At 40.5% G+C, this 24,192-nt stretch overlaps 1 protein-coding gene and 1 pseudogene across 5 annotated transcripts in view; one reads left to right on the top strand and one right to left on the bottom strand.

The window, feature by feature from the left end:
- DNAJC5B (DnaJ heat shock protein family (Hsp40) member C5 beta) overlaps nucleotides 1-24,192 on the top strand; it is a 97,101-nt gene that overhangs the window by 4,357 nt on the left and 68,552 nt on the right. For 2 of the 4 annotated variants that reach the window (XM_082719162.1, XM_082719165.1), the window contains exon 1: nucleotides 9,365-9,474. The exons of 1 other annotated variant lie outside the window; for it this stretch is intronic. The gene's annotated coding sequence lies outside the window, so the exon portion shown is untranslated. Of the gene's footprint in view, nucleotides 1-9,364; nucleotides 9,475-21,899; nucleotides 21,935-24,192 lie in introns of those variants that run through there. One more of the 4 variants, XM_082719164.1, reaches the window with a different exon arrangement.
- LOC309859299 (small ribosomal subunit protein uS12-like) lies at nucleotides 5,324-22,675 on the bottom strand (annotated as a pseudogene). The gene is made up of 5 exons: nucleotides 22,563-22,675; nucleotides 20,376-20,453; nucleotides 17,802-17,952; nucleotides 17,636-17,686; nucleotides 5,324-5,766 (listed from the first exon to the last, which is right to left on the bottom strand). The product of its transcript is annotated as a small ribosomal subunit protein uS12-like (transcript).

Raw genomic sequence — 24,192 nt, 5'->3', positions numbered from 1 at the left:
TTTCCACTTTGTGCAATAAGAGGAATTTGATAATGTAAATGGGTAATAAATAAAAAGAAATAGAAAAATGTATGTTGTACACTGATTTCACTATAGAAGCAACGCTACAGAGATGTATATATGAATATAAATGTTCCGTAGCTCTTTCCAATTTTATCTACTATATATGTATACTTCAAATAGCCTTTTTTCTTCATTTAAGAACATACATCCATTCTAAAACATTTAGAAAAGGTAAACAAGTAAGAATGGAATCACACATCGTCTCCCATTCTGAGATAACCACTGTTGATAATTTGGTGTGGACCTTTCAAATTTTCCCCAGTATGTGTATTTATTAAAAATGGTACCTACTTGGGGCACCTGGGTGGCTTAGTTGGTTACGTGTCTGCCTTCAGCTCAGGTAGTGATCCCAGGGTCCTGGGATCAAGCTCTACATCCAGGTCCCTGTTCAGCAGGGAGCCTGCTTCTCCATCTCCCTCTCTCCCTCTGCTGGTCCCCCTGCTTGTGCTCTCTCTCTCTCAAATAAATAAATAAAATCTTAAATATTGGTACCAACTTTTGCACTAATATCTGTGAGCATTCTTCTATATCATGAGAATGGAAAGTCCTGTGTTTCCTAAAGCATGATATGTAATATGTGCCACAACTCATGTATGAGATTATTTTTTGGTATTGCATGAATGCGTTTGAAACATTTTCAGTGCTTACATTTTTTTGAGTAATCGAAAAACATAGGATATTGAGCCTGCAATTTTGCAGATACTATTGCTTCTGCCAATACTGTAACAAGGTCAAGGAAGGAAGCATAGTGATAATCGACTTGTTGAAAAATGTGTGGCTCCCAGTGAGATCCCCAGTTATGCCCATGAATATCTCAGATGACTTCTTAGAACTGAGTGGTGCTCAACACTGTCAGGGCCACTGTTCCCTTTTAATGACAATGCTTTATCCCCTCATGTCAAATTCTGAAATGATAGTCACAGATAGCCTGCCTATGTGCATAATTAAATAAAAATTTAATAAAATTTAAAAATTGTAAAATTTTAAATTTTAAAAATTTAAAATTTGATAAAAAGTCAATATAATCCCCTACCCTGGATAAAAGGAGAAACTAAAGAAAATAATTCATATAAACAAATATACATTTTAGTAGTTAAATGCTTGAGCTTGACTATGGTGGAGAAGATAATGGGAGATTTGCTGAGATGCTAGTGTAGACAAATACAGGTGAGTTTCAGGGTGACTTCAGGGCACCATGACCATCGGATAGGCTGTTTTTTTCAAAATTGTGAACATTGGTAAAGTTGTAAAGAAACAAGTATATGGTCTTACCTGATGTACAAAGCTGCTGCATTCTGGAAAAATCAGTGTATATTAAAACTGTGCAAACATTTTGCATTTACGTATTAGAAGGATTCAGATCTGGCTTAGGTAATTATAAATTATGAATAATATTTAGGTCTGGTTCACTAGTTTTTTCACTGACTTGGATATTCTGAGAGATATATAAAGTCACTGGGAATTATCAGTCAATTCTTGTTCACATGGGAACATGCCTGACATTGCAGGCTAACATCTCTAGCCTCTGCTTCACAAAGCCAGGAGTACCTCCAACGCATAATGATTGCAACAACCAAAAACACTCACAAATTTCTGAAATGCTTTCCAGGCTGTAGCACGGTTCCTGAGAGCCATTAGTGAAAATCACATAGAGGGCTAGGGTGAATTCTCACATACTGACTGCCCATGTCACAGCTGTGCTCTTTTCTGAAGTACATCAAAAGGTCACTTTGGGAAGTTAAAAGGCATTTAGTATCCCAGCTATGTAATTGCCATTTGGAATCAGATATGCATTACGTTTCTTTTCCTCACAGAACCTGTTGTACAATGGTGGTGAAAAAAGGTATCTAATGCAGAAAGGTGAAGATCAAGACAGGAATAAAGGGTATTAATTGTGATTTGATTAAATCAGTCACAGTTTTTGCCAGGTATTAGCAACAAAATCAATGCATTAATAGCATTACTTTGTATTCTTTTTTTAATCAAAGAATAATTGACATACGATATTGAATTTGTTTCAAGTGTACAACATAGTGATTTCGTAGATATATACATCACAAAATGGTCACCACAATAAGTCTAGTTACCTTATAACACCATGCAAAGTTGTTGCAATATTACTGACTATATTCCCTATCCTGTATAATATAACCCTGTCTAGATGACTGAACCTCATTATCCATCGCCCGTCTGCCTCCCTGCTGGTAACCTTCAACTTATTCTCTGTATCTATAACTTTCTGTTTTGTTTGTTCATTCGTTTTGCTTTTTGTATTGCATATGTAAGTGAAATCATCCAGTATTTGTATTTCTCAGTCTCACTTATTTCCCTTAGTGTAATACCATCTAGGTCTATCCATGTTATTATGAGTAGAAAGATTTCATTCTTTTTTTATGGATAAGCAATATTCATATGTATATGAATATTATATATAATTTATATATTATTATTAAATAAAACAAATATTATATATAATATAAATTTATAAAGTCTTCCACCCCATGAGCATGGAATATCTTTCCATTTATTTCTATCATCTTTAATTTCTTTCATCAATGTCTCACAGTCTTTCACCTTCTTGGTTAAACTTATTCCTAGATCTTCTTTTTGATGCAACTGCAAATGGGATTGCTTTCTTAACTTCTCTTTTTGATAGTTATTCGTGTATTAGAAATGCAATGTATTTTGTATACTGATTTATATCCTGCAACTTTATTGAATTTCGTTTATTAGTTCTAATAGTTTCTTTTTCATGGAGTCTTGAGGGTTTTCTATATATAGTATCATGCTATTGCGAATAGTTTTCCTTCTTCCTTTCCAATTTGGATGTCTTTTATTTCTTTTCCTCGCTGAACTGCTGTGGCTAAGACTTCCAATACCATGTTGAATAAAAGTGGAAGCGTGAACATCCTTGTCTCGTTTCTGATGTTTGAGGAAAAGCTTTCAGTTTTTCTCCAACGAGCGTGACGCTAGCTGTGGGTTTTTCATATATGGCCTTTATTGTGTTGAGGTATATTCCCCCCACTTCCACTTTGTTGAGAGTTTTCATAATTAATGGATGTTTAGAAGCATTCTGCTTCTGTTGAGATGATCATGATTCTTATCCTTTGTTTTGTTAATGTGGTGTATGACATCGACTTGCAGATGTTTAACCACCCTTGACTCACTGGAATAGATCCCACTCGATCATGGTGTATGATCCCTTCAATATAGTGTTGAATTTGGTTTGCTAATCTTTTTTGAGAATTCTTGCCTCTATGAACATAAGGGATCTTGGCCTGTAATTTTCTTATAGTGTCTTTGTCTGATTTAGGTATCAGGGTAATGCTGGTCTTGTATATGTGTTTGGAAGCATTCCTTTCTCTTCCATTATTTGGAACAGTTTGAGAAGAATAGGTATTAACTCTTCTTTAAATATTAGGTAGATTTCACCAATGAAGCTGTTTGATCCTGGGCTTTTAATAACTGATTCAATTTCATGAAGAGTGACCGGTCTGTTCATATTTTCTACTTCTTCCTGATTCAGTCTCAGAAGGTTCTGTTTCTGGTAATTTATCCATTTCTTCTAGGCTGTTCAATTTGTTGGCATATAATTGTTTTAGTAATCTCTTATGAGTTTTGACATATCTATGCTATCAATTGCAACTTCTCTTTCATTTCTGACTTCATTTACTTGAGTCCTTTCTCTATTTCTGTTGATGAATTTGGCTAAAGTTTCCTCAGTTTTATTTTTTAAAGAACCAGTTTTTAATTTCATTGATCTTACCTACTGTTCTTTTAGTCTCTATTTCATTTATTTCTACTCTAATCTTTATTACTTCCTTCCTTCTACTAACTTTGTTATTCTTTCTCTAGTTCTTTTTAGGTTTAAGGTTAGATTGTTTATTTGAAACTGTTCTTGTTCTTGAGGTTGGCCTGTATTACTAATAAAATTTCCTCTTAAAACTGCTTTTGTGTCCTGCAGATTTTGGAATGTTGTGTTTTTATTTTAATTTGTCACATAATATTTTTTAAAATTTCCTATTTTATTTTTTTCATTGACCCATTGATTGTTTAGTAGCATATTGTTTAGTCTCCGCATTTGTATTCCCAGTTTTCTTCTTGTAATTGATTTCTATGCCATTGTGATAAAAAATATATGCTTGATATGATTTCAATCTTGAATCTAATGAGACTTGTTTTGTGGCCTGAAATGTAATCTATACTGAAGAATGTTTCATGTGCACCTGAGCACTTGTGCTGTCTTCAATGCAATGTTCTGTATATATCTATCACATCCTTCTAGTCTAATGTGTCATTTAGGGCCAATGTTTCTTAATTTCCATCTAGATGATGTATCCATTGATGTAAGTGGAGTGTTAAAGTCCCCTATTATTATTGTATTATTGTTAATTTCTCCCTCTGTGTCTGTTAATATTTGCTTTATATATTTAGGTGCTCCTATGTTGTGTGCATAAATATCTATAATTATTTTATCTGCTTGTTGTATTACTCCTTTTGTCTCTTCTTTTGTTTTGTTTTGCTTTTGTTTTAAAGTCCATTTTGGGGCACCTGGGTGGCTCAGTCTGTTGGGTGTCTGCCTTCTGGCTCAGATCATGATCCTGGGGTACTGGGATCAAGCCCCATGATGGGTTCCCTGCTCAGTGGGGAGTCTGCTTCTCCCTCTCCCTCTGTTCCTCCCCCTCCTCATGCTCAGTCTCTCTCTTAAAATAAAATCTTAAAAAATAAAAAAATAACAGCTTTTTGTTTGATATACATATTGCTTTCTTTTTGTTTCTATTTGCATAGAATATCTTCTTCTATCCCTTCACTTTAAGTCTGTATGTCTTTAGGTCTGTCTGAGCCACTTGTAGGCAGCATATAGATGGGTCTTGTCTTCTTATTTTAATCCATTCACCCACCCTTTCTTTTCTTTTCTTTTTTAAGATTTTATTTATTTGACAGAGAGAGATCACAAGTAGGCAGAGAGGCAGGCAGAGAGAGAGGGGGAAGCAGGCTCCCTGCCGAGCAGAGAGCCCGATGAGGGGCTCGATCCCAGACTCTTGGATCATGACCTGAGCTGAAGGCAGAGGCTTTAAACCACTGAGCCACCCAGGCGCCCCTTGATTAGAGCATTTAATCCATTTAAATTTAAATTACTATTTATAGGTATGTGTTTATTTCTAGCTTGTTAATCTTTTTCTGGTTGTTTTGTGGTTTTCTTTTCTTTTTTTTTTTTTTTTTTTTTTGGTATATGAAAATTTAATACTGTCATGTTTTCACCTTTAAAACTTATGATCTTGGTCTTTCCTTCTTGCCTTCGTTTAAGGCCAAAAGAGAGACATTGGCTACTTTGGCAACCATAAAGCAAATGCCAGGAATGTCACTGACAGCATGACCTTTGTGATCAAATCAATCAACCAGAACCTCATCATTTTCCTCAATAAAGTTCAAACAACTATGATTACAAAGGCTATGATTTATTTATTTATTTATCTAGGCCATTCTTGATCAGCTGGACCTGACACACTTCCTGATGGCAGAATTTGGTTGTTTGGCTTCATCCTCTACTTTTTCTAGCACAATTCTCTTCGTATGGAAAATACTTCCAAATGGGTTAGCCTTCAGGGCTGTGCTCAAATGGGCTTTCTTGTACTGTTTATCATGCCACTTCCAATCTTCTTGGTGGGTATGGAGCTTCCTGGAAGTATGAAGACCACGACACTTGGTTCATCCTGCCAGCACCACAGTCCTGATCAAAAGAGCTATAGATCTTTTCTGTTCCTTTCTTCTTGCCTTGTCTCTTCCCTGGTGATTTGATGATTTCCTTTAGTGTTATGTTTGGGTTTCTTTCTCTTTATTTTCTGTGTATCTATTATAGCTTTTTGGCTTGTAGTTTATACATATATATATGTATACATATATATATATATATATATTTCATATGTAACAACCTATGTATTTAGTACTCTTTTAAGTTGCTGGTGGCTTAAGTTGGAACACATTATAAAAGCACTTTTTTATTCCCTATCCACCATGTTTTATGTTTTTGATTTCATATGTACATTTCTTATTGTGTGTATCATTATGGTAAAGTTGTTTTTACTACTTTTGTTTTTTAACCTTTATATTAGCTTTATAAGTAGTTGATCCACTATTTTTACTATGTGTTTGCCTTACTGATGAGATTTTTTTTCTTTCATATATTTTCTTCGTTCTAGTTTTGGCCTTTTCCAATTAAAGAAATCCTTTGATTCCCCACCCCCAACCTTGAGAGAGAGTGGGAGTGGGCAGAGGTAGAAGGGGAGGGAGGGAGAGAATCTTCAGCAGGCTCCACACTCAGCAAGGAGGCAAAATGGGGCTCCATCTGACAACCCTGAGATCATGACCTGAGCTGAAGTCAAGAGTAACTGAATGAGCTACCCAGACACCCCATCCTTTGATATTTCTTATAATAAAGCCTATTTAGTGGTAATGGACTCCTTTAGCTTTTGTTTATCTGAGAAACTTTTTATCTTCCTTTCAATTTTGAATGATAACCTTGCCCAGTATTCCTGGTTGTAGGTTTGTTTTTTCTTTTTTTCCCTTTCAGCACTTTAAATATATTATGTCACTGCTTTCTAGCTTGCAGGGTTTCCACTTGAAAGATCAGCTGTTAGTCTTCCAGCAGTTCCCTATACATAAGTAACTGCTCTTCTTTTGCTGCTTTTAAGATTCTCTCTTTGTCTTTAGTTTTTGACATTCTAATTACAATTTATCTTGGTGTTTAACTTGCTTGGCACTTTCTGGGATTCCTGGACCTGGATATCTATCTGTCTCTTTTGTCAAGTTAGCGAAATGTTCAGCTATTATTTCTTCAAATAAAGTTTCTGCCCCTTTCTCTCTCTCTCTCTTTTCTCTCTGGGACCTCTAAAATATTAATGTTAGTATGCTTGATATTGTCCTACAGGTTCCCTTTAACTATCTTCATATTTTTAAAAATTCTCTTTTCAGGGGTGCCTGGGTGGCCCAGTGGGTTAAAGCCTCTGCCTTTGGCTCAGGTCATGATCTCAGGGTCCTGGGATTAAGCCCCGCATCGGGCTCTCTGCTCAGCGGGGAGCCTGCTTCCTCCTCTCTCTCTCTACCTGCCTCTCTGCCTACTTGTGGTCTCTGTCTGTCAAGTAAATAAAATCTTAAAAAAAAAATTCTCTTTTCAGTTTGGATGATTTCTCTACCTTGTCTTCAAGATTGCAGATCCATTATTTTGTATCACTTAATCTGTATATTCCCTCTAGTGTATTGTTGATTTCTGTTATTGTATCCCATATCTCTGATGGGTACTTTCTTACATTCTGCCTCTTTATTGAAGTTCTGTGTTCATCCAATCTCTCCTAAGCTCATAAAGTAAATGGCTTTATGACAATTACTTTGAACTCAATTGGGTAGTCTGCTTTGTTCAGTTCTTTTCCTGAGATTTCATTTTGTTTTTTCACTTGGAACATATTCTTCACTCTCCTCATTTTGCCTAACTCTGTTTCTATATATTAGATGATTCAGCTACATCTCCCAGTCTTAAAGGAGTGGCCTTGTATAGGGATGTCCTGTGGGGGCACAGAAGTGCAGTCCCCCGGTCACCAGAACCAGGTGTTCCAGGGGTGTCCTGTGTGTGGGCTGCATTCACCTTCCTGTTGTGGTGGGGTCATGGCTGTTGTGAGTATAGTGGTGAAGAGGACTGGCCCAGAGCCTGACTTTATTATATCTGTTTTTATGGTTATTTGACACTTAAGGTAACTATACTACATTTTTATTTATGTAGTGACAAAAAAATTACTTTTAAATTCTCTTATTTCAGAAGATATTAAGTAGATATTTGTTTTCTATTATAAACAATGCTTCAAAGAATGAACCTCTTGTAGCTAAATATTATTCATGTCTATGATAAGTCCCTTAGGAAAATTCACAGATGTGGAATTGTCAGGTTGAAGGGCAATGATTATATTATTTTGAAGTTTGAAATTAGTGTTCACTAACCATTTCTCTAAGTTTTTATTGAGACATGTAGGAGGTTAGTAAAGCAGTATTTATGACCCAGAGGAACACTTTCTTCTTTGTTAGTCAAAAGGTTGCCTAATGTAATTGCCTTCAAGTGTGTTACCAGACCACATGACAATTCCTCCCACCCCAGGGAAGCCCTGTGGTGGGGAAAACGCTTGGTTGGAAGATCTGGTTTGTAGCTGATGTTACTCTTTCCACTTAATTAGCTTTGTGATCTTGTGCAAGTAGCAACCTCTCTAAGTTATAATTTTCTCACTCATAAAATTGTACTAAAAATAATACAGTGTTTACTTCACTGAGCTGTGAAGATTAAATGAAATGATATATGTGAAAATAGCTTGTAAATGCTAAAACATGATGTAAAATGTTAGTTGTTGGTGTTATGAAAGTGCAATATATGTTCCCCTCTTGAGAAATTTTGTAAGTACAAGTCTCTGGCTTCAAGATACAAGTCATCTCATGCAATGCATATAATTTTTTAATGCCATATGGGGACAGTATCTAGAAAAAGTGAATGGTATGAAAGAGAGTTAAATTCCAGTGAAAATCTATTGCTTTACCGGTTATTCTTTCCCATTCTCTCAACAAACACTAGAACCTTATATGGCATTTCAGCCATCGCTAATCCCGGGTTAGGCATTCTGATCATTAAATCTCATCTAAAACATCAGTTACTCAGAAGTCCCATTACTTGTTAATCTAGAATAGGTCTGGTGGCTCAGGATTTCTGAGTGTGGGCCAGGACCAAAATTAGCTATTTCTGGTACCTATAGATTGTCAGAAAACCTAATGTCAGAAAACCTAATCTTAGGGAAGATCTTCCCTAAGACTCTGTTCTCTTCCCACGATGCACATTATCTGAATGGTTTCTTGTCATGGGTGGATTCAGATAAAACTCATCCAACAAGCTATCTATCAGAGTACAATGATGTTGACAAACTTCACAGAGTAGGACCCAGCAGGGTTGCAGTGTTCAGAAGGACAGGGGGCTGACAAGGGGGGCACGTGGGTTTAGATTTAGCTCTACCGCTTACCTTCCTGGAATCTGAATTTCCCCATCTGTAAAATAAGGGAGTTAGTTTTAAAATCTAGTCACTAGGTCTCCAAGGCCTCCACCCATAGTAAGATCCTATGATTCTAGGGCTCAGTTAAGAAATAAAAGGATTAACCTTCTCCACCTCCCATCATGCGCAAGACAAAAAATGCTGAAGCCAGAGGGTCTCAGCTGAGCCTTTGGGAGGAGCAAGTATTCTACTCTGTGACATCACAATATCCAGCGCAGGCTCAGCTGTGGCTACTGAGTAGAAGGTTAACAGAAGGTTCAGCTATTGATATATTAGAGGTGGGACGCTACCTGACAGAGCTAGAAGGAATCAGCCAGCCATGCCTCCAGTTCAGGTATGTAATAACTGCTAAGCTTAGAACAGAAATTGCTGATATCTAAAAAAACAGGAGAAGACCATAAGACGAGTGTATCATCAGGCTTAGGAATAATAGTATAAGCACAGAGACTACGCACCAGACACTTTACAGTGAGCAGAAAAATGGCCGAAGGTAGTCCTACGAGAAAGAGAGCTGAGGAGTATTCTCCCAATAGCCAGACCTATTGTCATGAAGCCGGAGGAGGACATTCCCAAGATTGTCAGCCCCTTCCTGTTCTCTCCTCAACCAATGTAAAAATGCAAAAGAAACAATTACCTCAAGAAGTCAGTGTAAAATTACTTTGCAAAGTAGTTTACATTTATTACCTGGTAATGTTTATTCTTTTAATAGCTTCTCCCCATAATGACAGGGAAAAATAAACTAAACAAAAAGTTAACTGAAAGAGGCATTTTAATAGAATATAGCATAAAAATAGAAACAAAAGTAATAAAAAGAGAAATAAATTTATTATGTGTTACAATCAAAATTAATTCTAAAGCCTGGTTTTGAGATTTCAAGGCTTAAAAGGCAAAAAGGCCATCATCCCCTATAAAGAGTGAAAGAGAAGGGCCTTATGGTTGAGAAGTAGGTAAAACAGTTCAGCTGGAACCATTTATACAACTCCTCCTCCTCTAAAGAACTCATGCCAGTGAAATCATCGCTGGGGATGCAGACATTTCTGTTTTCTTTACCTTGCCTTGGGGTTTTGGCTTCTAAAGTATTTGTTTCTTCCTGCAGTCTTGGGGCCCTGAGAGGCTCCAGTGACGGGCAAATAGCTGTTCTGTTTACCAGTAGGGCGGAGCGTGGGGTGGGTGCCAGGTCCTGACTCATCTCCATTGGCCTCCCTCTGTGTCTCAGCACACTGCGACCCCAGAGCTGAGTACAGGACTGTTCAGGCAGGCACGCTGAGATTTGCCTGCAAGAGCTAAGTTGATTGCCACATTCCCTCAGTAGAAGCAGCAGTCTAGTTTCTGACAGGTAGATTAGTTACCCATAGGGGACCCCACCAGCAATAGACAAGGAGAAGGGAGACACAATCTCTAACCACAGGACACAATTTTTAGCAGTCTTTGGTCTCCAACACATCAGGAATAAATATATCCCAGCAGTAATTCCAACACTGTATATACTATAAAAGTAATAATAACCCAAAGCATGTTGATAAATCCCGAGGTCCAGATAAAACAAAACGTACTTTCACATTAACTCTAGTATATATCCAACTTCCCTCTAGAGAAGCCACCATAATTTTTACAATTACATTATGAGCCAACATCTTAGGTCCTTGAAAATTAAAACTTCACTGATTCAATTTTTAGAGTTCATTCATAGTCAGTAACAACTAAGTTTAGGTTTAACCTGAAATAATATCCAAAAAACATAGAATGTCCTAACTTGTCTATACATATATATTGACTATAATGTTCTCTGACCATTGTGTTAGTCATATACCACAGAATTTTAGAGTTGGAAGGGAACTGAGAGATAATCCCTTCCAATGTCCTCATTTCCAGAAGAAGAAACCAGCATAGAGAGATTGTGTCTTGACTTAGAGCATTAAGCTAGGGATTGCTAGCTTGGGAACCATAGCTTAAAGCCTCTTACTATTAGCCTGGCGGCTTCTTCAATACTCCCTGCCCTTAATTCATGCTGAATGAATTTCTTCGTTCTTATTTCAGCTATTTTAGAGTATCCTAAGGGAGGAAATCTCATTTTATTCCCTTGATGTGTTTGTTGGTCAATTCAAGTACTCTGTGGTGAGTGACACTAGTCACAAATCTCTCCTAGCCTTTACCACTCCACATAAAAATCAGCTTTGGTCAAGGTCAAGAAAAGGCACCCAAGACCCCATTGAACAGGCTGAGATAACAAGGAAAATAAATCCAGGGAAATCCACAGGTTACTCTGTCTTGAGGCCTGATTAGGAGTAGTTTGCTGGGGGTGGGGGGGGGGCATTTATGCCATTAATGGCCTTTTTGCTTTATAATAAGCATGCAGACTTTCTGTGGCCTTGTCTTTCCAGTTTAGGTAGATCACTTTGTTTATGTGTATGTGTGTGTGCCTACTCTGTGATACACATGTGTACTCCATAACTGTATATATGAATGGACACTTCATCTGGCAGGTATGGCTGTCATACCCTTTGTGGTAACTGGCCTATCCTTATTGCCTAATATGTCTCCTTTATGAGCCTTTCCTAACTTATGCCGCAAATTAATATTTTATTTGGAGTTACCTTGATATCGTAGGTGCTCCCTTAGATTTGTTTGTTTTATGTAGAGCTGCACAGGTCTTGCATCTCTAATTTGTAAGTTTGAGCCCAGGCATTCCCTGGATATAGACACTCAGAGCCTTTTCTAATTCAATTCATTGCAAATGTATTAATATATGTCTGAAACCCTCAAATCTGAAAGAAAATGAAATGAAGAATTGCTAAAGATATATATAGATCTCATTCTCATAGTCATCAGCTGCAGAGGTCTGATGACTATTTTCTAGGTCACTAGGTTGTTAACTTAAGGGTCTTCCATACGTTTCTAGCTATCCACACAGATCATCTTTAATAAAAGTATTATTAAGTGATCACCAAGAGAAAAGAACATTCCATCATGGCATAGGGTTTAAACAGGGCTGTGGTAGTGTTCTTTCAGCTTCCATATTAATTTTTCAAAGGCTGTGTAATATATTGTGTAATTGCATATATACGTAGCATAAAACTCTAGGAGAAATTTGGTTATGAGAAATGGAGGGATAAAAAGAGCTTTAGTTTCAGATTCTTCATTGTGAGTTTTAAATTCCCAAATCTCTCCAGTAAACCAAAATGCAGGTATGCCAAATGAACTTTTGAAATGTTTTCCATCAAATTCCCCCAAAAGTTTCATCTTGATAAGTCTTATTTAACAGCCTTGGGAGAAAAAATAAAAGAAAGCTATCTCGCTAGAGATCAAGACATTTGATTCTTTCTCTTGCTGCTACCACCTGGAGTGCTTTGGCATCTGGCCACACCTGGGTCTCTGACACGCACAGGACTTTTCTTTATCCCAGCCCAGCCTCCCTGCCTATTCTCCTAAGAATTGTGCAATAAGACCTTTGTAACCTGAGGCCTGTGAAGTCTGGAAAGGAATGTGACACAGAGCCAACAGACATTGCTGCCACCAGAGCAAAGGAGATTTCCTGCTGTTCACCTGGTGCCTGGGGCAATCTCAGAAGGGGAAAGGTGTATGCTCTAAAAAGGAGTGGGAATGGAGCCCTTGGCAAGACTGTGAGGCAATCACTCCAGTGTCTTTTTCTCCTTGTCTTTGCCAACCTCCAGAGTCATGTTTCATGCTGTTCCCAAGAGTAGTCTCACAGCCATTTTGGAAGCACTTTCCTTTCCTACTGCTAAGTGCACTCCCTGTTGAAAGCTATGAGTTGTAGTTGTCATTCTTCCAGTGCTCCCATACATACTGAAGGGTGATCGATCCTAATGGGGAGGGGGTGTTCCATATTAAATAGTGGTGTTGTTGGTAGACTGACAGATGCTTCTGGCAAGGCAGCTAGAGAGATCTTTGTGATTTGAAGCCTACTGGTACTCATCAGCTATCAACAAAAATCTCTTCTCCCCACTGCCCCCACATACATCTTCCTCCATCAATGACAAGTGCACAGTCTGCTCACTGGCAATACCTAGGGTTAGCCCACCTTCATTCCTCTGCCCAGGGAATTATGTAATGAGCTGAGTCACGAAGACCCTTCTTTTAAGTTGCCCAAACATCACAATGGCCACACAAGTGGACCTCTAACTAAAAGGAAGATCTAAAAAGAAGTCAAAGACTTAACCCTCAGTCTTGCACTGTTTAGACTTGAGAGACCTGATATACACCTGTGAAGAGTTCAAAAGCAAAAAAGGAACTGCATAACTTGAAAAATGTTTGCACTGTGGCTTCCGAGTGCCCCAGGAGCTGAGTGCCGAGTAGAAGTGAAATTGTCCTGAGAGTTCAGTTTGCTCATCACAGCAGAGTTGGGACTTGAAGAGAAAGAGTAGTGACTGACACAAGCTTGGAGAGAAAAACAATTTTCCAGTGCAGATTTCAGCCCTGGCCCAACAGATCTTCTCCCACTTACAGACTGTATCTCCACTTGCCCTGTGTTTTTACAACTCCTTCCCTGCATGCAAGGCTAACAATTCACATGACCTCGTCAGGATATGGAAAACAGGAGACATGGAAACATGCCACACCAGAAAACATGAAACCAACCCTAACAGGTGGTTTCTGTGAAAGGCTCCACACGTTGTACCCTGGGCTGTGTCTGATTTTAATTATGGACATGGGCTTCTTGACCTTATACCCCAAAGTCCAACATATTCCAAACTTAATTCATTATCTTCCTCCAAATCGGCTCTCCTTTTGTGATTCCCATCTCAGCCAATGACCTCATCCTATTCCCAGTTACTCTGGCTAGCATCGTGAGTGCGCTCTGATTCCTGGGTCTCTCCTCTCCTTCCCTTTCATTAAGCCCAGGATGTAATCTCCACATCTCTCTCAAAACCATCACTTCCTTCTAGTTCTGCCTGCTGCTGCCCTGGGGCACACACTCGTCCTCTTTCCCTAAGATCACCCATCTCCCCAGCTTCGTTCCTCTGCACTCTGTTGTTCACAACTTTCTAATGTAAGAACTGGAGGTAGTCATTTGCCAGTTTAAAAAACAGTTCAAGTTTTCCCATTGTTTAAAAAATGAAGATCAAACTCTATCTTGGCTTTCAAGGTCTTTCACCTTCTCTATTCTCTCCCTTCTGTCACCCATTGACTCAGCCCTCCCCACGTTATGCTTTAGAGGGACCTCTGTTCTTTCCTTTCTCCAGCCTGCCCAGCCCTTTCATTCATCAATGGTGTTACTCATACAGCTCTCACCTCTTCCTTCTGCTCCTCCTCCTCCTTAAGATTTTTTTTTTGGGGGGGGAGGGGCAGAGGGAGAGGGAGAGTGAGATAGAGTCTTCAGTGGACTCTGCACTGAGCGTGAAGGCTGACACGGCTTGACCTTACAACCCTGAGATCACAATCTGAGCCAAAGCCAAGAGTCAGGATGCTTAACCAACTGTACCACCCAGGCACTCCATACATCTCCCTTCTGATAGCTGAACTCCTACAGGATTCCTCCTAAATGGCTGACTTTTTCTTCCTCAGTTATTTCTGATTTTCTTATGACACTCTTATTTTTATGACCCTTTATGCTGAAGGAGTGAGCAAGGTGGGGTTGGAAGACCAGTGAGGAGAGTGTAGAAGAGTTTTTCATTCTCTCTCTCTTTTTCTTTCTTTCTTTCTTTCTTTCTTTCTTTCTTTCTTTCTTTCTTTCTTTCTTTCTTTCTTTTTTTGATTTTATTATTTATTTGAGAGAGAATGAAAATGAGTGGAATCACAGAGATAGAGGGAGAAGCAGTCTCCCCACTGAACAGGGAGGCTGCTGTGGGACTTGATCCCAGGACGTTGGGATCATGACCTAAGCCAAAAGCAGATGCTTAAGCAACTGAACCACCCAGGCACCCCAAGAGTAGAAGAGTTTCTTACGATAGGAAATAGCATGTGCAAAGACTCAAGAGAAAAGAGAGAATGGTACCTTCAAGGAACTAAACAGTATATAGTAATTAGTGGAAATAGAATCTGAGGAGAGAATAAGGAATTGGAGAGATGGCAGTGGAGAAGGAAGCAGAAGGTTGCCCTGCTAAGGACTGGGATTTTAGCTTAAGATCAGTGCACAATTTTTTTTTCTCTCTTTAAATAAAGTTTGTTTTTTAGTAATCTCTACATTCAGTACAGGGCTTGAACTCACAATCCCAACCTTAAGAGTTGTGTGCTCTCCCAACTGAGCCAGCCGGGCATCCACAGTGTTTACAAGTTACAAGTTTACAAGCAGGGGACAGTTAGGATACTATTTGCATTTTAAAAAATGTAGTGTATGGAGAACAGGTGGGAGTGGAGAAAAACCGCAGAAAAGACTGTCAGGAGGGCATGGTAAACCAGGAAGATGATGAGTCTGGTTTAGGATAGTGACGGTGGGAAAGAGGAAGACAGTGGGCTTCTGGAAGGCCCAGGAACAATACTAGTCGTACTACGTGCAGTATCACTTCCCACTAATGCCGTACTAAGCAGATCAGACTTTCTATTGCAGGAAACAAGGGCAACAAGGATTTCTTGGCTCAGGTAAATGAACACTTTTCAAAGAGAACACCGGAGATGGGGTAGAAGATGGCTAGAAGGGGAAGACTGGTTGCAGTAGGACAGACAGAAAGGCAAGGCAGCTGAGGTAGGCTATTAAATATTGACAGTGCCCAGCTGCTCAAAGCAAGTGGGCCTCTCAGAAACTCTGATCCTGCCCCAAGCAGAGTTTAATGGACATAGAGTTTTAATTAAAAAGTTATATGTGCATGTAGTAAAGATTTAAACATCATGAAACTTTATGTTATGAAAAACAAGTCTTCCTCTTCTCCCAGTCCCCAGTCCTTTCCCTCCATGGAACTTGAGACAGATTTCACATGCTCTCCAGAAATATTCTATGCATATATGAACATGTGTAAGTATGTATTATGCATACGTCTCCCTCTCTCTCTGTTAAAGTTCCCAGATCACCTAGGTATTCAATAAACCTTGGTAAATAGATGTCTGTACCTCTATTGTTCCTGATAATCTCCATACTATTTTTTCCTAAGAATTATTGGGCATTTTATTCTCTATTACTCTTCACAGCATAAATTTTAATTTGACCCTTTCCTTCTCTCCAACTCAGATTTTAGATGAAAGTCTTGATTTGAAGACAAGTTTCCTACCTGCCAGGTCACTGACAATCCTCAAAGGCTTCAGTGTGTCCTTTTCAGGGTGTGTAATGTCTGGTAGCCGGGGTCATCACCAGAAACCCAAATTGTGTCCTTTGACAGTATCCTGAGATAGCTGTCTGAGTCCTACATTTTTCTTTCTCAAAGTCATTGCCTATACCAGAAAAGATAAAGTGCCCCCAGACGCCTTATTTATATTATAATATAAAATGTATCTATATCTTGATACATACCTACATACATGTTATAATAAGTGTTTGTTTTAGATCGAATACACCTTCTGAACAGCACACAAATAGTGCTATTTAGGCCATTATTGCTATTTTCCCCATCTCTCAAACATAATTTCAGTCAGATTTACATAAAGACAACATTTCTTGTCAAGTTCTAAACTAACAGAAATAGCAATCATAAAAACAATTTTTTTTTTGTATTTAGCGCCTACTGTATTAGGGTGCTCCAGAGAAGCAGAGCAAATAGGAGATATCTAGCTATGTTTATATCTGTATCCATATATCTATCCATGGTTTATTATAAGGAACTGGCTCACACAATCATAGAGCCTGACAAGTCCTAAGACCTTCATTTGGCATGCTAGAGACCTACGAGAGCCAATAGTATATTTCTAGTCCAAATGCCAGCAGGATAGAGACCCAGGAAACACCAAGGGTTAGTTACAGAATGAGGGTGGGAAAGAACCAATGTCCTAGCCCATGACAGTCTGGCAGAAGGAAATCTCTTCCTTGCAGGAGGGTCAGCGCTCTCTTTTATCCAAGCCTTCAACTGATGAGTGAGGCCCACCCACCTAGGGAGAGTAATCTGTTTTACCCAGCCTACAGATTCAAATGTTCATCTCATCCAAAAAAACCCTCACAGATATATCTGGGATAATGTTTTTGGTCAGACACTAGGCACTCCATGGCCTAGTCTAGCTGACACATAAAATCAGCCATCACATCTTTTATGCCACCAGCGGGCTTAGGAATTATGTAATTGCCATAAAGAGCCATGTAGAAAGTAGTGTCACTTTCTGATCAAAAGAAGTTTAACAAATGTTTACACATTTTAGAGATGAGGAAACTGTGGTTCAGAGGGTTGAAATAAGTTCTGTAAGGTGGCAGAGCCATGATTCTAACCTAGGTCTAAATGATTCCATCTGGTATGCTTAGCCTGTGTGGTAGCTGCCTCCTAGTACTGTTGCTACATTCCCCGTAAGTCCGGAGGTGCTCCCTCCTTAGCAGTAGGACATGTCTGAAGGCATGAGCTATTGATCCAAGCTCAGGGGCAGCAGCAGCAGGGTTTTTTTTTCCCCCACATTTCTGAACATACCAAACTTGAGTGCCACTCGGAGCTACCAGTAGGTTCTTCACGTTCCTTTGCCTTTGAGGTAATCCACAGAACATTAACAGTTGCTACCCTTTACTGAAAGCCACGTTCTTGGACTTTGCATGAATGATTTCATTTAATGTTTGCAATGACCCTGTGTTCTTCCCACCAGTCCACTCTCCCGTGGAAGGGCGAGGATGACATGGTCACTGTAGACAGCCAAGGGCAGGGACTCTGAGATATCCCTCTTAAACCACTGTCTTTGGAGCCACCAAGAGTGCCCCACATTGTCTTCAAGGTTCCCATGGACCAGCAAAATCCTATAACGCTCCCCCAAATTTGCCCATAAAAACAGCTTACAACATGCATGAATGAATAATTCTACAGCTGTGTGCTGTCTGCTGATTCACCCATGGAACAGGCCTGGGCTTTCCCTTCATTTGGTTTGTTCCTCATGGCCTGACATGTTGCTGCTCCTCACTTTCCATCTCTTCTAGCCCTTTTAGGAAACATTGTCCAGTGACAAACTTACTGTACGTCTCTAAATCAATCAATCCATCCTGTCTTCCTACAGCACTTTCTGGATTCTGAGCTCTCCAGAAGTGCTCTTCATGCTAACAGCATAAGCAGTTTCTACAATGCTGCTGAGCCAGCTTCAGCCACAGCAAACCCCTTGTCTGAGAGAGCAGGAATGGCTATCAGTAAGGCATGTCTTACCCAGAATCAGAATTAGAAGCCAAATCATCCATCTCCCAGTTCACTGTTTCTGGCATACCGTGTAGACATCAGTTCTGATGGGAGTGGGGTTCAGTCCAATATGGTGGAAGCAACATATCTCCAAGGCAACATATGAGGGGCAGACATGCAGTCTGTACCAGGTGACAAGGGGTGTCAGCACTTCTTTTGCACGACTGCCTCTGTTTACAACAATGCACAAGGACGTAGGTGCAGCATGAACAAAGCAAGGGTCGGCAGAAAAACTGGGACAAGATGGTCCTTTTTTTTATCAACAGAAGCAAATCCTTTGGTTTTCATGCTTCCCTGGAAGGCCCAGGAAAGAGCTAAGATTCTTATCTGTCTGGAATATGGCCCCAAATCCCAATGGAAGAGGCTTTGGCTTGTAGCATGTGTTTACAGAAAATCAGCCTGTAAGTCTGCATGGATGCACCCATGATCCACCTGTGTAGGCCAACGGGGAAGCATCTGGGGTCTGTGGGATGACATTTCTAGATCAGAGCGCTGGTCTGCCTCCATCTCATCACTGGTTGTTTCCAGAGCTGGTGAACCATACGACAGAAGCTGAGAGTAAACAGGTTTGTTTCACCAAAGACTCTGAGAACTCTCTACCAGAAAAACACTAACACAAGGAAACAGTCATTAGTCGTAACAACTCACAAAAGAAAGAAAAATAAAACTTTTATTTTGTTTTATTCAAGATCATCTACTTTTTATTTTTAAAAAGAGGGTAAATGAACTCTAGGTACTTTGAGAGCAATAAGGCAGCTGAGAAGGCAGCATATTCTAGAGGGGCATAAAGATGTTGGAAGGTACCCAGAGACATGGGTGCTCATCCCAACTGCCAAGGACTCATTGGCACCCTTGGACAAATCACCGACTTTACTGCTTGACCTGGGTCTTGGAATTGGAAGACCGGTGTTTCTATCAGGTTCTGCTAATAATCATCTGAATTTGATGTGAACGTTCTCTGCACCTCAGTTTCTTGATTTGTAAAATGGAAATAATAACATATACCCTGCCTACCTGTACCAATCACTGTGCGTTAAATGAACCTATGTGAAAATACTCTGTAAACAACAGAGTGCTCTCTAAGCTTTTTCCTATGATGCGCTCATAATGTCTTTTGCTGAAAGTGAAGCAGGAGATTGGAGGAGGGGGTGGAGCATAGTAAAAAGACTAGGGCCCTCTGGGACACAGAGAAGCATGTGGGACAGGGGTGCAGCTGGGTTTGGAGACCATGGGCCTATGGGGGCAACATCTGCCTCACCAGTGAGTGGGCAATCGACTCTCAGCTGGAGTGGTGGAAGAAATTAGGGGTTTTGACAAGGGAATAGTTACAATGGTGATGCCAGAATCTAAGTTGAACGGGGAAAGGGTTGAAGAAAGGGACTTGGTTGATAGCTTTGGGGAGCTGGAGGTATGAGTGAAATGTAAATGTTATGTACCGAAAGGAGTTAGCTGGTGAGGTAGACAGTGATGGGCTTGGAGTGTGAGTTTGGAGTTCAAGGTTTGAGAGCTGGAGGATATTCTATTCTAGTAGGGCAAGGAGCCATGAGGGAAAGGGTGCGACTTGGAAAACCATCTGGGAGCTGAAGGGCCCCAAGTTGGTGACAGGATTTGGCGTGGAGTCAGAGCTGAGCGCCAGAGTCCTGAGAGAATATGTGAGGTGTCAGATCTGGGAATGGGTAGGGGGAGGACACGGGAACATGGATGGTAGACACATCCAAGGTAGGGGGCAGTGCGTGTGGAAGGGGTGTGAGGAGAATGCTGAAGCTCTTTCAGGGTAAATGAGGCTCAGAGAACAGAATGACCCAGAGGCATGCTTGATTTAAAATTTGGTATGAGTTATATATAAATCAACCATTTTATGTTTTGATAATCAAAAGTTGTAGGGGCATCTTGGCCTCAATATGCAAATATTTAAAACAAATTATAATGGAAAACTCCTTTTAACCTGTGACATTTTTTATAACAGGCCCAGTGGCATGCTGGAGCCAGTTAGTACCAGTGGATGAGAGCCACACATTGGTAAATTCTCTGGAATTTTACGAGCTGGGTGTCATGTTGGCAGCTTGCAATCGGCCTGGAGGGAATAGTTACACCATGAAAATCCACAAACACTATGAGCTAGGGCTTCTTCTCCCCTGAAAATCTCTCTGGTTGTTAAACATTTCCCAAGACACCACTGAAGAGGCCTAAATACACACTCCAAATCTGCCCAACTTTATAGTCCTGTTGCTGTGGGTCTAGCTGCCTCACTGACAGACATATGGTTAAACCCCTTGGACCTGGGACTCTGATCTTGTTTGGAAGTAGGGTCTTTGCAGATGTAGTTAAGATACGTTAACATGAGGTCTACTGGAGTAGAATGGGTCCTTATTCCAATTTGACTGCCATCTTTATAAGAAGAGGAGACTCAGAGACAGACACACAGAGAGAACACCGTGTTGAGATGCAGACACGGGGAAGAACGCCACGACTATGGAAGCAGAAATGGAGGTACCTCAAAGATGGTCTGCAACTCCAGAAGCTAAGAGGAAGTTGTGATCCAGATTTTCCCTCAGAGCTGCCAAAGGAACCACCACCTGCCGACACCTTGATTTCAGACTTCCAGCCTCTAGGACTGTGAGGGAATACACTTTGGTTTTTCGAAGTTACCCTGTTTGCGCTACCTCGTTACAGCAGTGCTCAGAAAGTGAGGTATCTGTTATGCTATCAAGTTTGGGCACAAAGCAAGTGGAAGTTCCCCAGTGTGAACCACAAAGGGAAGGTCCCTGGTCCCTGTGCTCTGGTTCCCAGGAGGATCCTCCCCTCCTACTCCTCCACCATGTATTTTCTGTACCATCCTCTTGTCCTTCTTGTTGGGCGCCTTGTGTTGTGTATTATGCTTTCAAGTGGAGACATGTTGCCTCCTGCTCTTCTAGGTGGTAACCAGAGGTTGTATACTCATGCCTTGTGGATCAAAGTTGCTAAATGTGATGCTGGGAGAACCATTTCGGAATGTGTGTCTGCCTTTATTTTTAAAAAATGTCTTGTGCACTTTATTGTTTTTTAATTGAATTTTTGTGTGTTTGCCTTTAAATAAAAACACCCCATCTTGCTGGCCAAGGAAAACTTGACTAAGAGCTGCCATCTGGGGACTTCCTCAATATACCCAAGAGGGAGAGAATGTCTCTTGGCCTTTGCCTCCGCCACCCCCACCCAAGCTGGCGGGCATTTATTCAGCATGAACTTTGCTGCCTGCATCTCTTAAATCTTCTGTCCGGCCCAGCCAATCAGTAGATGGGCCAATCAGTAGAAGTTCAACAACTGTCCTGAAGTTTCTGCCTTCAGACAGAAGCTTCAACACAAATTTTTGTAAGCTTGTGATTGAAATCCACCAACTGACTACTTGACACTATTGCAAAACTTCGGCTTTGGAAGAACGCAATAAAAGGGCGGTGCCCCCCTACACATGGCTTGCCCCACCCCGATGCTTCCCTGAGTATTTTTCTCATAATTCTGGGAATCTCAGGTGGCCGAGGGAGAGGCATCAGGGATACTGAAAATCAAGGGTGATTTGAGGTGAGTAATATTTCAAAGTTGAAAGTTGTTTACAGTCCATTGCTCTTCCAACACCAGAGGGCGATACATTCACACTGAACAGCCAGTGTCTTGCTTCAGGACTGAAATCCTGGGAACCCATGAAACTTTTTTCTTTCTTTACTTTTTTCTTTCTTTACTTCTTTCTTTCTTTCTTTCTTTCTTTCTTTCTTTCTTTCTTTCTTTCTATCTATGTGAGAACAAATGCTGAGCTGAATATTTGGTCATTTGGCTATTTTGTTTAGACCTCTGATAAAGTTACAGAGAAGGCTTTTGAGCCACTTACTGGGTGTCCAAGCCCTGGGACTTGGGGAAGGGATACCTGCAGATGGGTGCTGGGCAAGGTTGCTGCTTCCTTTGTGGGCAAGCACTTGTCACTCACACTCTTACTCCATCCAGAGATTGTCTAGTTCTGGTGAGTTTTGTGGGAGGGTTTAGACTGTGTCCCAGTAAGAGCTACCTTGTATAGAGACCCAGCTTGTCACTTCCAGGGCTAGTCATTTTTAAACTGGTTCCATGGGGTTACTCTACTTAGGCCCTGAGAGAATGGAGAAGAGAGGAGATGCTGTGGGGAGGATTGAGGGAAGGCAGAGATCGTAACAGTTATTACCTAGACAGAAGTAGGGCTCCGACGATGGTGACCACTGACCAGTCTGTGTCTGTGGCCTTATACCAGCTCCTAGCAATGCCCTCTGATAGGACATCCAGCAGAATGTGCATCATTTCTGGAACAACACAGAAAACTGTATAGTTCACTGAAGAGTCTGGAAGGAGCAGGAGTAGGCTGCAGAGTAGAGGAGGAACTGGGGAGGCTGGGAGGCTTGCCTATGGGAGTGGTGGTGAGAGCCCTGGGAAATGGTGACTGGGTCGATATCGAGGTGAGGACTTGGAGCCCTGAGGCCTGAACGAAGAGCCCAGTTTGGACAGGTGCCTGCCTAGGTGGCAGGAGGGAGGAGATACCACCAGCAGTGCTCATCTAACCTTGCATGTCTGGAACCCATGGATGTGTGTACGCAATTATAGAAAAATCTGCACCCAATTACATGACTCATCCAGAAAGGGATTTGTCGACATTCACCCCCTGGGAGAGGCAGCTAAGCTTTAGTCATTCATTTCTGAGCACCTTCCACTGGCACTCAAGAGAGATCAAGATTGTTCTTAGCAATGGCATGTTTTGTCTGGAATGTCATCAATAGCAAAGTACCGTTTACCATGTAAGATACAAGAAGGTCTTGTAGATAAGAAGTAGTGATAATGGGTTGGTTGCAATTTAGTGGGCCAGCTGAAAGGGAAAACTTTGACAAAATGAGGGAAGAGTGTATATGTAAAATAGAAGGTACAAGGTAACTGTCATTTTTCAGATGAATAAGATGAAATGTACCAATGAGAAGATTCACTTTGGACAGTAGAAATTGGTGCAAAAATCTTGGCACGGTGGACCCAGAAGGCACAGAGGACTGCTTTGCTTCCCAGGCCTGTGATCATCACAGGGGCTGTCTAGCTGTGTACACCAATAAGAAAAGATTCTCTTTGTCATTTACAATTATATTGCTCAATACAGCCTTTCTACTTAAGGATATAAAACAAAAGAATTTGGAAGCAGGGCACTTAGAGTTCACTTCAGTTCCAGCTTTTTGTCCCTCATCATTGATGTTCATGCTTGGGGAAGTCACATGACCACACTTAGCCTGTTATCTCTTTCCAAAAATGAGCATTGAGTATCAAACGCTGGAAGGACCAGTGAAAATACTTAGGAAATTACCAGGTGGGACATAAGTGCAGTTACTGGTCTCTAGAGGGCATCCTTAGCAATTCCTTCTCTTTCAAATATTTGTCTTTTCCCTGGGCTGGGTGAGGCTTCTCTTTTCTTTCTTTTAAACATTTTTTTTATTAATTTTTTTAATTTTTTATAAACATAATGTATTATTAGCCCCAGGGGTACAGGTCTGTGAATTGCCGGGTTTATACACTTCACAGCACACACCATATCACATACCCTCCCCAATGTCCATTACCCCTCCACCCTCTCCCTACCCATCTACCCCCGGCCACCCTCAGTTTGTTTTGTGACATTAAGAGTCTCTTATGGTTTGTCTCCCTCACAATCCCATCTTGTTTCATTTATTCTTTTCCTATGCCCCAACCCTCCACGTTGCATCTCCTCATATCAGGGAGATCATATGATAGTTGTCTTTCTCCAATTGACTTATTTTGCTAAGCATAATCCACGTCGTCGCAAA

The sequence above is a fragment of the Mustela nivalis genome (assembly GCF_964662115.1).
Source record: "Mustela nivalis genome assembly, chromosome: 2".
NCBI classification, from domain to species: domain Eukaryota; kingdom Metazoa; phylum Chordata; class Mammalia; order Carnivora; family Mustelidae; genus Mustela; species Mustela nivalis.
This window is presented reverse-complemented; position numbering and strand designations above follow the sequence as displayed.